The sequence below is a fragment of the Schistocerca serialis genome, chromosome 3, assembly GCF_023864345.2.
Source record: "Schistocerca serialis cubense isolate TAMUIC-IGC-003099 chromosome 3, iqSchSeri2.2, whole genome shotgun sequence".
NCBI lineage: Eukaryota > Metazoa > Arthropoda > Insecta > Orthoptera > Acrididae > Schistocerca > Schistocerca serialis.
This window is the reverse complement of record NC_064640.1, coordinates 1,015,955,325-1,015,971,718: the sequence shown is the minus strand read 5'-3', so window position 1 is coordinate 1,015,971,718 and position 16,394 is coordinate 1,015,955,325.

The window sequence follows — 16,394 nt, the reverse complement described above, 5'->3', positions numbered from 1 at the left end:
GTTGGGTGGGGTCGGGAAGGAGAAGTTGGAGCCGAACTGGGATCTGGCGGTGGTGACTAATGGCAACTCCACCACGCGCTATCGGGAAAGGATTATCGGAGCGGTGAAGGAGGTAGGGCGAGGTGTGTATGGTGTGGTGGGGCTGAAGAAAGGTTTCATTGAGGAGGAAGGCATCCACACAGTGGGTGGCGAGGGTGTGCATGAAGAGGTGCTTGTTGGTGGGAAGGGAATGGATATTGTTGAACAGGACACAGTGCTGTCGCGCCATGACAGGGATTTAGACGAGGGTGTCAAGACGGGAGAAGGTAAAATGGGCCTGGTTGTGGGAGTAGGTGGCATACATTTCGAGGTGGAAAATGGAACGGGCGGCGAGGGATATCTGCTGGAGGGTGTGAGGGCGCTGGAAAGAGTGGACATTTTGGAGAATGATAGTGAGGAACCTGATGATGTCTTCAGCAGTGGGGGGGGGTGGGGGTGGGGGTAGCGAAAGGAATAGCCAGGAGGGGTGAGGGCGTCCAGGGGGCGGACAGGTACAGTGAGTTCAGGAGTGGTTGGAGGGGGTCGGGCTTTACATTTTTGGGAGTATGTGGGATGCGGGAGACAACAGGTATTACAGGAGGGAGGGGACTGGAGGTTGGGGCACTGCCGGAGGAAATTCGCTTGCTTATAGTGCGGGCAGGTGGGGGCCTCGCGGCACTCAGATGTTGTATGTGTGTTGTAGTGCAGACACCTCTGGCAGCAGAGGGATTGAGGAGAGGAACAAGATGGGTCGACTTTGTATCGTTGGTTGAAGAGGAGGGCACCTTCCTTCAGGAGGCAGTCAATGGATGGGTGTCTTCCGAAAAAACCCGCATAAGGTGGGTGGGGCCAGTGGAGTTGAAAATGCGGCAGACTGCCCGGATCTCCAATGAGGGATGCACCCTGAGCTCTGTCAACACCTCCTCCTCTGTGATCGACAGACTAAGCCAATTGATAACGGCGGTGAGCATTGGCGGGCGATGTGGGGGTTGGGGCTGGCAGGTAGGAGATGGGGAAGGAGCAGGGGTGAGGGAGGCATTGGGGCCAAACTGGGTGATGGGAATGCGGGAAAGGATGTCAGTACGAAGGGTGGGCTGGGGGAGGAGATCAGAACGGAGTCTCTTCGGGGAGTGAGGAGGGAGATGGGGGCTCCAGGAAAGTCTCGAGGAGGGAAGGATTGGGACGAGAGAGGAGGTATTTGTAGGAAGAGGGGGGGGGGAGGAGGAGGAGGAGGAGGCGGAGGCAGCAGGGCCAGGTGGGGAGACATGCATGGCATCCTGGGGGGGGGGAGAAGGAGGTTGTGCGGGGCCATTTTGGAAGCTGAGGAGGCAGTGGTGCCACTAGGGCGTTTGAGGGGGACAGAAGGGAGAGAGGAGACATGTGGGACAGGAGCAACAGGGAGGTGGCGGCAAGTGTCAGGTCCCAGCGCGGACACTGGAGCCGGCACCGGAGTTGAGGATGGTGATGGTGAAGGCGCCGGCGATAACGTAGATAACGGCGATGGTGAAGGCGACGCTGGCTGGCTGGCAGGGACGCTGGCTGGCTGGCAGGAACGCTGGCTGGCTGGCAGGAACGCTGGCTGGCAGGAACACCGCAGCTGCTGCTGCTGCGGACTGGACCGCTGCTGCTGCTGCTGCTGGTTCGACCGCTGCTGGCTGCGCCGCTGCTGGCTGGACCGCTGCTACTGGCTGGCAGGCTGGCTGGCTGGCTGGCTGACTGGCTGGCACCTGCAAAACGCTAACGCTTCGATTAATGACAAAAGCCACAATCGAAGGGCGGTATTCTTTCCGAAGTACCGGCGGAGATGTCTCATTCGTCGTTGCAGCAATGGGCAACTAGTTTCGTTGCCAAGTGTCAACCTTGCTTTGGCACTCCGCTCTTCGGACTACACCACACATACATTGGACCATTTACACAAATTTTAACGAAAAGAACTGGTTCCCCGCTTTACAGGGTGGTCCACTGATCGTGACCAGGCCAAATATCTAACGAAATAAGAGTCAAACGAAAAAACTACAAAGAACGAAACTTGTCTAGCTTTAAGGGGGAAACCAGATGGCGCTATGGTTGACCCGCTAGATGGCGCTGCCATAGGTCAAACGGATATCAACTGCGTTTTTTTAAAATAGGAACCCCCATTTTTTATTACATATTCGTGTTGTTCGTAAAGAATTATAAATGTTTTAGTTGGACCACTTTTTTCGCTTTGTGATAGATGGCGCTGTAGTAGTCACAAACGTATGACTCACAATTTTAGACGAACAGTTGGCAACAGATAGGGTTTTTAAATTAAAATACAGAACGTAGGTACGTTTGAACATTTTATTTCGGTTGTTCCAATGTATTACATGTACCTTTGTGAACTTATCATTTTTGAGAACGCATGCTGTTACAGCGTGATTACCTGTAAATACCACATTAATGCAATAAATGCTCGAAATGATGTCCGTCAACATCAATGCGTTTTGCAATACGTGTTACGACATTCCTCTCAACAGCAGGGAGTTCGCCTTCCGTAATATTCGCACATGCATTGACAATGCGCTGACGCATGTTGTCAGGCGTTGTCAGTGGATCACGATAGCAAATATCCTTCAACTTTCCCCACAGAAAGAAATCCGGGGACCTCAGATAAAGAAGCCGTCTGTCATGAAATATGCTATTCAATACCGCTTCAACCGCACGCCAGCTATGTGCCGGACATCCATCATGTTGGAAGTACATCACCATCCTGTCATGCAGTGAAACATCTTGTAGTAACATCGGTTGAACATTACGTAGGAAATCAGAATACGTTGCACCATTTAGATTGGCATCGATAAAATGGGGGCCAGTTATCCTTCCTTCCATAATGCCGTTCCATACATTAACCCTCCAAGGTCGCTGCTGTTCCACTTGTCGCAGCCATCGTGGATTTTCCGTTGCCCAATAGTGCATATTATGCCGGTTTACGTTGGTGAATGACGCTTTGTCGCTAAATAGAACGCGTGCCAAAAATGTGTCATCGTCCCGTAATTTCTCTTGTGCCCAGTGGCAGAACTGTACACGACGTTCAAAGTCGTCGCCATGCAATTCCTGGTGCATAGAAATATGGTATGGGTGCAACCGGTGTTAGATGTAGCATTCTCAACACCGACGTTTTTGAGATTTCCGATTCTCGCGCAATTTATCTGCTACTGATGTACAGATTAGCCGCGACAGCAGCTATAACACCTACTTGGGCATCATCATTTGTTGCAGGTCGTGGTTGACGTTTCACAAGTGGCTGAACACTTCCTGTTTCCTTAAGCAACGTAACTATCCGGCGAAAGGTCCGGACACTTGGATGATGTCGTCCAGGATACCGAGCAGCGTACATAGCACACGCCCGTTGGGCATTTTGATCACAATAGTCATACATCAACACGATATCGACCTTTTCCGCAGTTGGTAAACGGTCCATTTTAACACGGGTAATGTTTCACGAAGCAAATACCGTCCGCACTGGCGGAATGTTACGTGATACCACGTACTTATACGTTTGTGCCTACTACAGCGCCATCTATCAGAAAGTGAAAAAGGTAGTCCAACTAAAACGTTCATATTTCTCAACGTACTACAGGAATATGTAATAAAAAATGGGGGTTCCTACTTAGAAAAACGCAGTTGATATCAGTTTTACCTATGGCAGTGCCATTTAGCGGGTCAACCATAGCGTCATCTGGTTTCCCCCTTCAAGCTAGACGAGTTTCGTTCTTTGTAGTTTAATGTTTTATGTATATTTCGTGAGGTGTTTGGCCCGGTCACTATCAATGGACCACCCTGTATATCTACCATAACACTACAATGAGCATGGAAAAGGAACATCTTATCGTAAAATGATTTCCATACGTCTCTACCATTATCGCTACCATTATCAGAACATTAGGACTGGGAACATTTAGAAAATCGGGCATTCAGACATGTACAACGAATAATTCAGAATAAACTCTCCACTACAGTTACCACTGTTCTACGGCAAAACGAGGACAGAGGCACTATCACGTCAACGTGTGGAAAGTTACAAGTTACCAAAAATAGTTGTGTCTATAAAACGAGTTTAAACATCACTAATTATTCCACAGAACTCATCAATAAATCCGAGAGGGGATCCTATTCTACCACTTGTATTGTTGATGCTGGCAGATTGTTTGAGTGGCTCTGAGCACTATGGGACTTAACATCTGTGGTCATCAGTCCCCTAGAACTTAGAACTACTTAAACCTAACTAACCTAAGGACATCCATGCCCGAGGCAGGATTCGAACCTGCGACCGTAGCAGTCGCGCGGTTCCGGACTGCGCGCCTAGAACCGCTAGACCACCGCGGCCGGCTGTTTGAGTGACACGTGCCGTTCATCACTGCACTTTCACCAAGATATCAACTAAAATTCCGATACAAGATGGACAAACGTTGATACTGTACACGTAACTGGAAGCTCTTCTAATAAACTTATCCTTATTCAATGTAACCCACACTGTGGTACACGGTACCAGAGATCGTACAAAAGCAAAGCTCTGAATTCGAAGACCAGTAACAAAAGAAAGACTTGCGTGAAGCGCATTATTTTGCGTTGATTATTCCTTCAAAGTACAAACTGAAAGATGTTTTACTGTGGTAAGCGTTGCCTAAACGTCTACTTCCTTTGTACAGTCACTACATGTGGCCCAGCGGTCCACTACTATAAGGAATGGTACAAATAAGCCAAGTGTTCTTCTAAATGCGTGATTTGAACACTTCTGAACATTGGAGCCTGTGAGGTAACGGGGAGTTGGCGTGGCCGTGCGGGGGCTCTTGGCGAGCCGCGGCTCGTCGGCAAGAGGGGTGGCACCAGCGCGCGGTCCAGGCCGACTGCGTGGCTGGAAATTCCATGTTGACGCTGTGATGAGGACTGTGGCATGTGTCGATGAATGAGATTTGTATGCCGGGAGTGCCAAAGATTGCGGACTTTGTGAAACCATAATGGTAGACATTTCACAGTTCATGTAGAAATTAATAATGATACTTTAAAAAGAAACATGTACATTAACATTATTGCACGATGATTCTGATGGTGAAATCATATTTTCAATATTTTTCTTACTTTAAAGTTTAGTATCTGACTATAAATTATAAAAGTAACACCCAGCAACGAATTTCCAAAATCTAAACGGTTCCTCCGATTTTGTCAATTGAGGTGTGTTTAGAAAGCTATTAGTGTAAACCTAAATTGGTATGAACTACAGGCATGTAACTTGATAGTACATGAGTTATTGGAGGTCAGAGTGGCCGATTACTATTGATCGCGTCAGGCCATAAGTACGCCACAGTTAAACGAGAAAACGGTAGCTGCATACTTACAAATATATTTATTCGTCTATGTCTTTGTTTAGAACCGATGTATGCTATTTATGAAGAAATTGGTTAAATATTTACTGTGTTTTAGAAAGCACAGAAACATTACACTACTGGCCTACCTTTTGTTTCTATTCCTTTGATATATGTTTATTTGATTTGTTTATGTATTTAATTATGTGTGTTAGAGCATGATTATGGTTCAGCCATAGGAATATTTATTTAATTTCAAGTTATTTAAATGTAAATCCAGTATTTCGTATGTGTTTCTGTATGTCTGTGAATGTGCGTTGGCTAGAAGACATGGCAGGAGCGCTCTAGCCAATCACAGCGCTCGTTAATGAGGAGGGGCATAGGGTTGCAGAGGACACAGTGGAGTGCGGGACGCGAAGGTGCGACAGGCAGTCGCAGGAAAGACTTGGAGAGCGGAGCAGTTTGCGCGTGGTCGTGGGGGATGGAAATATTTCGTAGTGACGACTTGTGCACTTGTGAGACTTCCGTGGCTTCTGCAGTGGAGGCGAAGTATGCGTTTAGAAGTGAATTTCTCATGAGTTATGTTGTTGTTCATAACTAATTACGTGAAGTAGGAATCTACTGTTTCCCTGTTATTCAACATATATTTTATTTAACTGCTAGACCATCGACACCAATACGTGTTTTGCAGTAATAAATAGCATTCTTAAAAGTACTTCTGTTATCGTACTCATCATTTAAAGTCATTAAAAATATTACCAGCTGACTTTATTTAATTGCAATCTTTCATTTATAAATTTCGATGTCACACCCAAAATTCGCAACTGCCAAGTGATGGGAACCTTCAACCATTCGATTCATGTGTATATTCATATTGTATACTGTAGAGTCAGCAGTATTCGGCTTTTATTGCGGCAACTACGTATCCCAGCCCCTAGACAATGAAACCAGCCAAAACTTTTTTTTTTTTTTTTTTTTTTTTTTTGAAAGCCTACAATTGGGGGTTCATCTGGGATTTGTGTCCTGCAAAGTGTTAATTTGTTAATTCCTTTGTTCTCGGTTATTCAGCGTACTATGCAAAGCGTAAAAACCTTTGCAAAACCAGTAGAGATTTCTGTAGAGTGAATCTCTCACACAACAGTGTGAGATCGGCTTTTTTTCGCAAGTAGGTTTCTGGATATAGTGAAATTACGCAGTAATATTCACAACTAACAGATGCTATCAATAGAGGTCCTAATCTCTAACGTTAAAGGCAATTTGCGTGGGGGCTCAAAGTCTAAATAAGTTGAGTGCAGGGAACAGTAGCGGTTAGTGCGTTTAACGGACAGCGGTATCGGAGACGGTTGGAATACGCGGTAACCAGCAGCAACTACAGTTACTTCAGGTGACTTCTCCAGTGGCGGACGCAGATCAAAAGCAGCACGGCGGCAGCGTCTGGGAGCACTCCAGGGCACTCTTCAATGTCGACTTCCACTACAACCGACGGCATCACCATAGCAGAGGAAACCATCTCAGGTCAGAAAAGTGCCTGCACAAATAGTGAGACAGTGTTTGAAGTTCAAGCTCTACTTATAGATCTCGCGAATATAAAACAGTCACTTAGTATGTGTAATTCTGAAAACGGAAGTGAGCCGGTTAGTCTTAAATCAGAGCGCTGAAGTGTAACTAGTAGGAATTCAGACGAGGGGAATGAATGTGGGGGATATGATGTATAACCTAATGCAGATGATCTAGGGATTGGGAAACAATATGAATACAATGGCACATAATATCAGTACAATTCGAACAGTTACGAATACGATTCGGACTGATATGGATACAATGCGAACTGAAATAGGTTCCGCTATGAAAGAGGAAGGTGAAAACAATATGGGTAACCGTGAAAAAGCAATTGATGGTAAATTAAAATGTGTCCGATTGGATATGGGGAAAATTACAGACGAAGTTGTAATAGTAAAATCTAAAGTCGAATCAGTGGAAAAAGATCTTGGGGACTAAATGGAGAAGATACAGATGGAACTTGGGGGCAAGGTAAGTGGCTGTATAAAACCGCAAGATGCTAATAAAAGCAATACAAATTTAGCAATTAGTGACATTGCCAATCGTGTAGGTGAGGAGGAGATGCAACAGATAAAAAGTGATTTAAATTCGTTAGCCTCCAAACAGTCCACGCCAGTTATGAACATCCCTAGGGCAAATACCGGATCTGTGAAATGTTACGCAGATGATGGAAGATATTACCCAGTAAATTTCTTGGCTGCGTGTAGGGGCGCTTTTGTTCACGGCAGGTCGGACGAAGCAAAAATAAAATACGTTAAACGGCCTTTGGAGGGAGACCCACCGAATCGTACGAACAGTTTGGAAAATGTTTCTTGAATAAATTTTGGAGAGAGGCAAAACAGACACGGATCCAAAATGAATTCTTAAACGGGCCGAGTTACAGGTACAGTAATGAGTCGATGAGAGATTTTTGCAAGCTCGAACTTGGCAAGCTACTGCATGTGACACATCCGTTGGGGCTTTTAACGGAAACCACCACGTTTAAAAGACGATTACCGGAAAAAACTTGCAGTGGGATCTTATCCATAGTCCTTGTGATTCCATGGACGAATTTCTAGAATTTGTGCCGGTCGAAGTGGCCGTGCGGTGCTAGGCGCTGCAGTCTGGAACCGCGAGACCGCTACGGTCGCAGGTTCGAATCCTGCCTCGGACATGGATGTGTGTGATGTCCTTACCTTAGTTAGGTTTAACTAGTTCTAAGTTCTAGGGGACTAATGACCTCAGAAGTTGAGTCCCATAGTGCTCAGAGCCATTTGAACCATTTCTAGAATTTCTAGAAAAATTACAGAGAGCTTTGAAGTTCAAACATCAGAGCAAACCGGATGATAGTTATCAAAATGGGAATCCAAATAATCACCACCAAAATGATAATCGTGAGATAAATCAAAGGAATTCTCAGGGAGATAGTAGCTGGAATGAGCAGAATGGTCGAAGAACGAACAGGAATGATAACTTCCGTGAACGGGACCCAAGTAAACAACGCAGACTTTGTGGGGGAAATTCGTTCGAAGTGCAATAGCGTAACAACCGGTCGGGAAATTGTTGTTCGCCACATCTCACGTCTGGGGATGGCGATATGAACAGGCGATGAAAAGAACTGGAGATAATGATAATGGTAGAATGGTTGATAGGTTTGGAGAAAGGCAACAAATATGTAATATGGAGTATGTTAAAGAGGAAGGCTATATAGGTGGCTCTTTCAATAAAAGCAGGCGCGAATGGCGTAAGCATAGGTTTGTGGGAGATTTAAGTAAAAGTAATGGGAATAAATTTGCAGGGCATGATGTAAGTTATGAATGTGTAATGAATGAGTGTGTGAATGGTGAAGAATGGAAAGATTCAGTGGTTCAAAAAGAACTTGAAGAAGAGTTCAATTTTGTGAAAGCAAATTGTGTGGAGAGTTCTGAAGAGGTATTAGTAAACAGTAAGGAAGGTGTTGTAGTTGCAAGTATTTGTGAGTCAGCAATGTTAGTGAAGGCGGCGTAGCTTTGGTCTCGCCAACTGCAAATGAGGGTGATTGTGTTTCGGCGGAAAGCGTCAGTGTTACTAACGGAGGCCTAGCAATGGTCTGGCCAGCAGTTGAAGTTAAAAATGTATCGGCAGAGGTAGATGATATCTGTTTAAAAGAACAGAGTAATGGTAATTTATGTAATGATGTAAAAGCTAATGGTATTGATACTTTGGGCCGGCCGGAGTAGCCGAGCGGTTCTAGACGCTGCAGTCTGGAACCGCGCGACCGCTACGGTCGCAGGTTCGAATCCTGCCTCGGGCATGGATATGTGTGATGTCCTTAGGTTAGTTAGGTTTAAGTAGTTGTAAGTTCTAGGGGACTGATGACCTCAGAAGTTAAGTCCCATAGTGCTCAGAGCCATTTGAACCGGAAGGATTTTACGCGTTTCTAGTCACGTATGAAGGCAAAACGAAACTTATTGATGAATGTGTGGATCTAAAACGTTTGTCATAGTATGAATGTGACAATGTATGTAAAGTATAATCTGGGGTTAATCAGGATGAAGAGTTTGTGGAAATGGCAGTGTGTGCTGATTTGTGTCCGATCACAGCGGAATGTAGCAAGTCTGGAAGTCACAAAATTGTACGACAAGGTAACAACAATTTGTACAATGTAGCGGCGGAGGATAAAGTTGTGTACGATTCACGTACAGTTAATTTGGAGACGGTGGGTAGTGAATCGGCGAAAGGTGTGGAAGAACTAATAGAAAATTTAGAGAGGGTTGAAGTAAATAGTGTGCATGGGGGTAGTTTGGGTAATGTTTCAAATGGTTAAAATGGCTCTGAGCACTACTGGACTTAACATCTGAGGTCATCAGTCCTCTAGAACTTAGAACTACTCAAACCTAACTAACCTAAGGACATCACACACATCCATGCCTGAGGCAGGATTCGAACCTGCGACCGGAGCTGTCGCGCGGTTCCAGACTGAAACGCTTAGAACCGCTCTGCCACAGTTTGGGTAATGAAGTTTGTACGAATTGGTATATGAAGGAGTGCATTTTAGTGTGACTGATTGGCATTGGTATGGTAGAACGTTATGGTCGTTACTGCCGCACATGTGGAAACGAGAGAAGTTTAAAATTGCTAGAGGTTTAGGAAAGGGAAGGTATGAATTTGGGGTGAGAGGATGTGTGTATGCTAGAATTGGAAGAGAAGGGACGAGTCGTAGAGAATGATATATTAAGGGAGAAATATTTAGAACGAAAGGAAATGGTAAATGTACAGCCAATTATTGAAATTAAAGTTAGCAAAGAAATGGTAGAGGCAGTTCTAGATTCAGGTAGCAATGTGTCAGCGGTGTCGGAAAAATTTATGAACATGATCAAAAATAGGAAACTAGTAATCTTCGCAGGCACTGGCTCAAAATGGTTCAGGCACTGGCTCAAAATGGTTCAAATGGCTCTGAGCACTATGGGACTTAACAGCTGTGGTCATCATTCCCCTAGAACTTAGAACTACTTAAACCTAACTAACCTAAAGACATCACACACACCCATGCCCGAGGCAGGATTCGAACCTGCGACCGTAGCAGTCGCGCGGTTCCGGACTGCGCGGCAGGCACTGGCGTTCGGATTAAAACGGCAGTTGGTGGTATGAGTAAGCCAATAAAATCAACAAATAGTTTTAGAATTTAAATGTGGAGAAAATAAATTCGAGATAGAATGTTTTGTAGTGAGTGGTTAAGTAAAGGAGGTAGTTTTAGGTACTGACTTCCTGTGCAAATCCAATACTTCGCTTAATCGTGTAGGGAAATGCCTAGAATTTGAATTTCAGAACCAAAAAAGGCAAGTAAAATTTAAAAGACTTTGAACAGGTGACAAAGAGATTGCTCATACCATAGTTACTGAGGTTTGGAGTGAGGAAGTCGATATGCATAACAGAATTAAGGAAGTGATTGATGCAGTCAAGAGTATATAGAGAGAGGGGAAAAGTGAAAAGCTGTGCTAATTTGTAATTAGTGGTATTAATTTAGAGGGATGATTTTATACGTTTTACTTGGGGATTCATTAGTAATTTGTTAGTTTATTGTGGCACTGTTGGAGTCAAAAGTGGGAAGTTTAGGTGCAAATGGTTCAAAGGGCTCTGAGCACTATGGGACTTAACATCTGAGCTCATCAGTCCCCTAGAACTTAGAACTACTTAAACCTAACTAAGCTAGGGACATCACACACATCCATGCCCGAGGCAGGATTCGAACATGCGACCGTAACGGTTACCTAGAACCGCTCGGCCACAACAGCTGGCTACTCTTGGACTACCTGAGACCGATGTCTTGCTGATATCAGTGTCGATAAGAGGCAAAAATCGTCAAAATCCTCGATTCCCGGGATGGTTGAACTGTCTATATACATAGTTTTGCACAGAACTCTCAGTGTGCGAGTCCAGGGATTTGTGCAAATGTGAATAACAAGTTGTCTACCACTTACTGTGTTGAATAAAATAATTTCTCGTGTTATGCCACGTCATTGTCAAACACTAAAACAACAATGACGCGGCCTAACGCCCGAAATTATACTACTCAAAATTACACGGCTGTGAAAGCCTATGAACTTACACCATTGATTGTGATTTGTAAGGATTCTTTTTAAGTTTTGCTTTGCTGATCTACGCGTAAACAGCTTGTAAAGATTCGTTTGTAGAATGTATTGTTAGCTTGAGATACAGCTAAGGATGGTAATTTCAGTGCGAAATTATAGAATGTATTTTGTCAATCTACAGGAAAGTTATCAGTGCTACTTGATGGATTGCTGTTATGTCGCTCCATAGTACATGTTTCATTCCACTCATTGTGACCTGTTAGCGACCTGTAGGACAAAATTGTATCTATTTCTGCACCACGATACAGAGTCATTTGTTTATACTTTCCAATTAGTGTGTCAGCAGCTCGCCGTCTGGATGTTAGCGTTGCTGACTCCCGGTCACAAAACTCGGCTTTGATTCCCGGTCGGTTCGGAGATTTTCTCCACTAGGGACTGAGTGTGTGCGTTGTTCTTATTGTCATTTCATCATTATCGACGAGCAACTCGCAAAAGTGGGCCTCGAATGGAAATACTACTACGAACACATAATGTCAACGTCTATCTTATCTCAAAACTGAACTTCACTGAAGACCCAAAGGAACTCGTACCCCTGCCTAATATCAGGTAGGTTCCCCTCGAGCACGCAGAAGTGCCGCAACACGACGTGCCATGGACTCGACTAATGTCTGAAGTAGTGCTGGAGGGAATTGACACAATGAATCCTGCAGGGCTGTCCATGAACCCATAAGAATACGAGGGGGTTGAGTTCTGTTCTGAACAGCACGTTACAAGGCATCCCAGATATGCTCAATAATGTTCTGTCTGGGGAGTTTTTTGGCCAGTGGAAGTGTTTAAACGCAGAAGAGTGTTTTTGGAGCCGCTCTGTAGCACTTCTGGACGTGTGGGGTGTCGCATTGTCATGCTGGAATTGCCCAAGTCCGTCAGAATGCACATTGGGCATGAATAGATGCATGTAATCAGACAGGATGATTGCTTACGTGTCACCTGTCAGAGTCCTATCTAGACGCATCAGCAGTCCCATATAACTCCAACTGTACACGCCCCGCACCATTATAGTGCCTCCACCTGCTTGAACAATCCCCTGCTGACATGCAGGGTCCATATATTCATGAGGTTGGCTCCATACACTTACACGTCCATCAGCCCGGTACAATTTGAAACGAGACTCGCCCGACCAGACAACATGTTTCTAGTCATCGATAGTCTAATGTCGGTGTTGACAGGCCCAGGCGAGGCGTAAAGCTTTGTGTCATGCAATCATCAAGTGTACACGAGTGGACCTTCGGCTTCGAAAACCCATATGGATGATATTTCGTTGAGTGGTTCACATGCTCACACTTGTTGATAGCCCCGCATTGAAATCTCCAGTGATTTGCGGAAGGGTTGCACTTCTGTCACGTTGAACGGTTCTCTTCAATCGCCGTTGTTCCCCTTCTTGCAGTATCTTTTTCCGGCCGCAGCGATGTCGGAGATTTGATATTTTACCGGATTCCTGATATTTACGGTACACTCGTGAAATGGTCGTACGGAGAAATCTCCACTTCATCGCTACCTCGGAGATGCTGTGTTCCATCGCTCGTGCGTCGACTATAATACCACGTTGAAACTCACTTAAATCTTTACAATCTGCCACTGTAGGAGCAGTAACCGATCTAACAACTGCGTCAGACGCTTGTCTTATATAGGCGTTGCCGATCGCAGCGCTGTATTCTGCCTGTTTACATATCTCTGTATGTGAATAGTCATGCATGTACCAGCTTCTTTGGCACTTTAGTATGTTTCGCTCACGTCCTTCCCTTGGCGGTTACGAAGGCCGATTAATTTCAAGCAGCGTATGGACATTTCGTGAGCACCGATCTCGTTTTTAAAGTCCTGTACGCCACCCTGACACTGCCGCAGCGGGCGGGCAGTATCGGTGTAATTCGTGTCGATAACCGCGCGCGAGCGCTCTATCTCAGCAGTGTGGGTCTCGCGTGGACCTCTGCCCACGCCAACCTGACAGGCACTCCCGACAGCTGAAGTGGCACCACGCTCTCTACGACCACCGGTATCCGTGGGACACATTTCGCCAGCAGTCGCCGACATCACAGAATTCTCGACTGATTTGTTTGCAGATCTGCTGTAGGCCGGCCGGTGTGGCCGTACGGTTCTAGGCGCTTCAGTCTGGGACCTCGTGATCGCTACGGTCGCAGGTTTGAATCCTGCCTCGGGCAAGGATGTTTGTGATGTCCTTAGGTTAGCTGCGTTTAAGCAGTTCTAGGGGACTGCTGACCACAGATGTTAAGTCCCATAGTGCTCAGAGCCATTTGAACCGTTTAGATCTGCTGTAGATAGGGATGTCCTACGCGAAAGACTATTGTCACCTTTACCTATCAATACGGTGGCACAACGGCACCCCTAAGTTTGCTGGTACACGGTGTGGAGTGCAGTCCACACGCCTTTTCAACCGACACCGGTGCGTTCGTCGCGGTACGTGGCGGTGAACGTATAATTCGCTTCTTCTCAGCGGCTACACTCCAGTTGGTGATTCGGATGAGCACCGCCTGACTTGCGACGCGACCGGCGACTACTTGCTGCTCACGCAACGCGTGCTGGCATTAATGCTGCGGCGATTGCCGGAGTGTGTCTCCCCTGACGATATACTGCGCCCAAACAGAGTACAATACCCAACAGCCAGGACAAGTGCCGTTAACCGGCTAAAAGGCATGGCGGTATACTAGATATGTTATGATGTACACGAAATCACACTCGACTTTTGGTCCCTACTAAAGACGACACATGCGGCTTTCACCTTCCATACGAAGTATAAGACCCCCTTCGTTAATTATTTAGGTTCGTTACTCCTGGATCCTCCCGCTCATTGGGGCGTTACGGGTAAAGACGCGGTTACTGAAGAAGATTGCCCTGGAGCAAACTGATCCACTGTGGATTGAACTGGGTTGGGGGTGGGGTGCTACCAACAGACGAGAAGACGACGAGGACGCCCGTTGCGGCAGTCGCAGCATCTTTAAAAAAATATAACATAATAACAACAACAAAACACAAGAAAAGAAAAAAGACAAAATAGTGGCGTCAAATTAAAAGACTTGCACCAGGAGACTGAACTCCCGGCGACTCCCTGCCAAAAATGCCATACGCGCATTTCATTTCATTTACAGTTAGTGAGTTGAAAATGACGGTGGCGATAGCTTTCCTGAATGGGAGAAGGATTTTTATTGTTTCTTATTGTGGATACATATCCATTTCCATATAGTCTGACATTTTCGCCACGTCGATTGTCGTGTAATCCTTCCCGACGACTTCATCATCACGCTACTATTCTTTCCCGTCAACGTAGTTTATTACGCCGTCGAATTAGGACTCAGAAATACGTTCCATACCGAAACTGCCTCGAAGAAGATTAAAATTGTGTGCCGAGTCAGAAACCGAACCCGGAACTTTGCCTTTCGTAGGCAGCACTCCTAGCTACTTAACTGTCCAGGCACTTGAGTCTTGCCAGTACATCCCTTCTATATGATGGTAACGTTCTATAGCATTCCCATGCCGTTTATTTATACTGAAGAGGCCAGATATCTGTAACGTTTCGCCGACTTCTTTCGTATGATACGATATTGCAGTGTTTGTGTTATTCCGAATTACGATGCAAAGTTCACTCGGACATGCATGCATGCATGTCCAAAGGAACACGCACTGCGACAATTACAGACGTTATGAAATACATTAAATATATTCGCAATTGCGAATATGGACAACCATGAGCTGTAGAATGGAATGACAAGAATGAGAATTTTTGCCGGACTTGGACTCGAACCCGGATTTGCCGCTTATCGCGAGAGGTCACCTTACCATCTGCCTATCTGCGCACGAATCACGGTCAGACACAAACTTCCATACGTCGTCAACCATGCATATACAACCTGTACTAGTACATCCACTACGTATATTTCCACTGCGCGACCGCCGGCCGGTGTGGCCGAGCGGTTCTAGGCGCGTCAGTCTGGAACCGCGTGACCGCTACGGTCGTAGGTTCGAATCTTGCCTCGGGCATGGATGTGTGTGATGTCCTTAGGTTAGTTAGGTTTAAGTAGTTCTAAGTTCTAGGGGACTGACGACCTCAGAAGTTAAGTCCTATAGTGCTCAGAGCCAGCCGTATATTTCCGTACAGGTGAGACGTTTTACTTGAAAGTCGATGCCCCGGTGTCGGCGGATACATACAATTTTGCATAGTAATTAGGAATAACACACACTGCATTAACGTATTTATCCGCCGACACCGGACACGCGACCTTCAAGTAAAATGTCTCTCCTGTACGAGAATATACATAGTGAGTGTAAGAGTATATGTTCTAGTCGCGTGATTGACAACATACGGAAGTTTAGGTGTGGTCGTTAGTCGTGCACGGATAGCCAAACGATAAGGCGACCGCTCGCGATAAGTGGGAAGAGTCCCGGTCCGGCACACATTCTCATTGTCGTCATTCCATTCTAGAACGGATGAATGTCCATATAAGCAATTGCGAATATATTTACTGTATCTCTTTCGTATAACGCGCAGCGTTATTTGGTGCGTTGCTAGCGTATTTCTTCGTCGTTCCCGCAACGGCACTCCCTGCGGCGGGGAAGCGGATATATTCCTCCAGCAGGCAAGTTCCCACGAGAGGTGCTTCCCCGTGCAGCAGCAGACAGCGACGTATCGAATGTGAATGCAGAGAGCCGGCTGGCTTCGATCGGTGGCCGCGAGGTTCCAGCGGTCAGCTCTTGCGTCACGAGCGAAGCCCTGGCCCACCGACATCCGCTGCCGTGCCACGCGTCCCGCAGGACCACCCGACACCCTTCCAATTACGTCGCTGTCGACGAGACGTTAGCAGATGTGAAGGGCGAGCCGACTACCGCACCTCTAGGTATTCCGGAACGCGCTGCGATCGGCTAATTGCTTTTT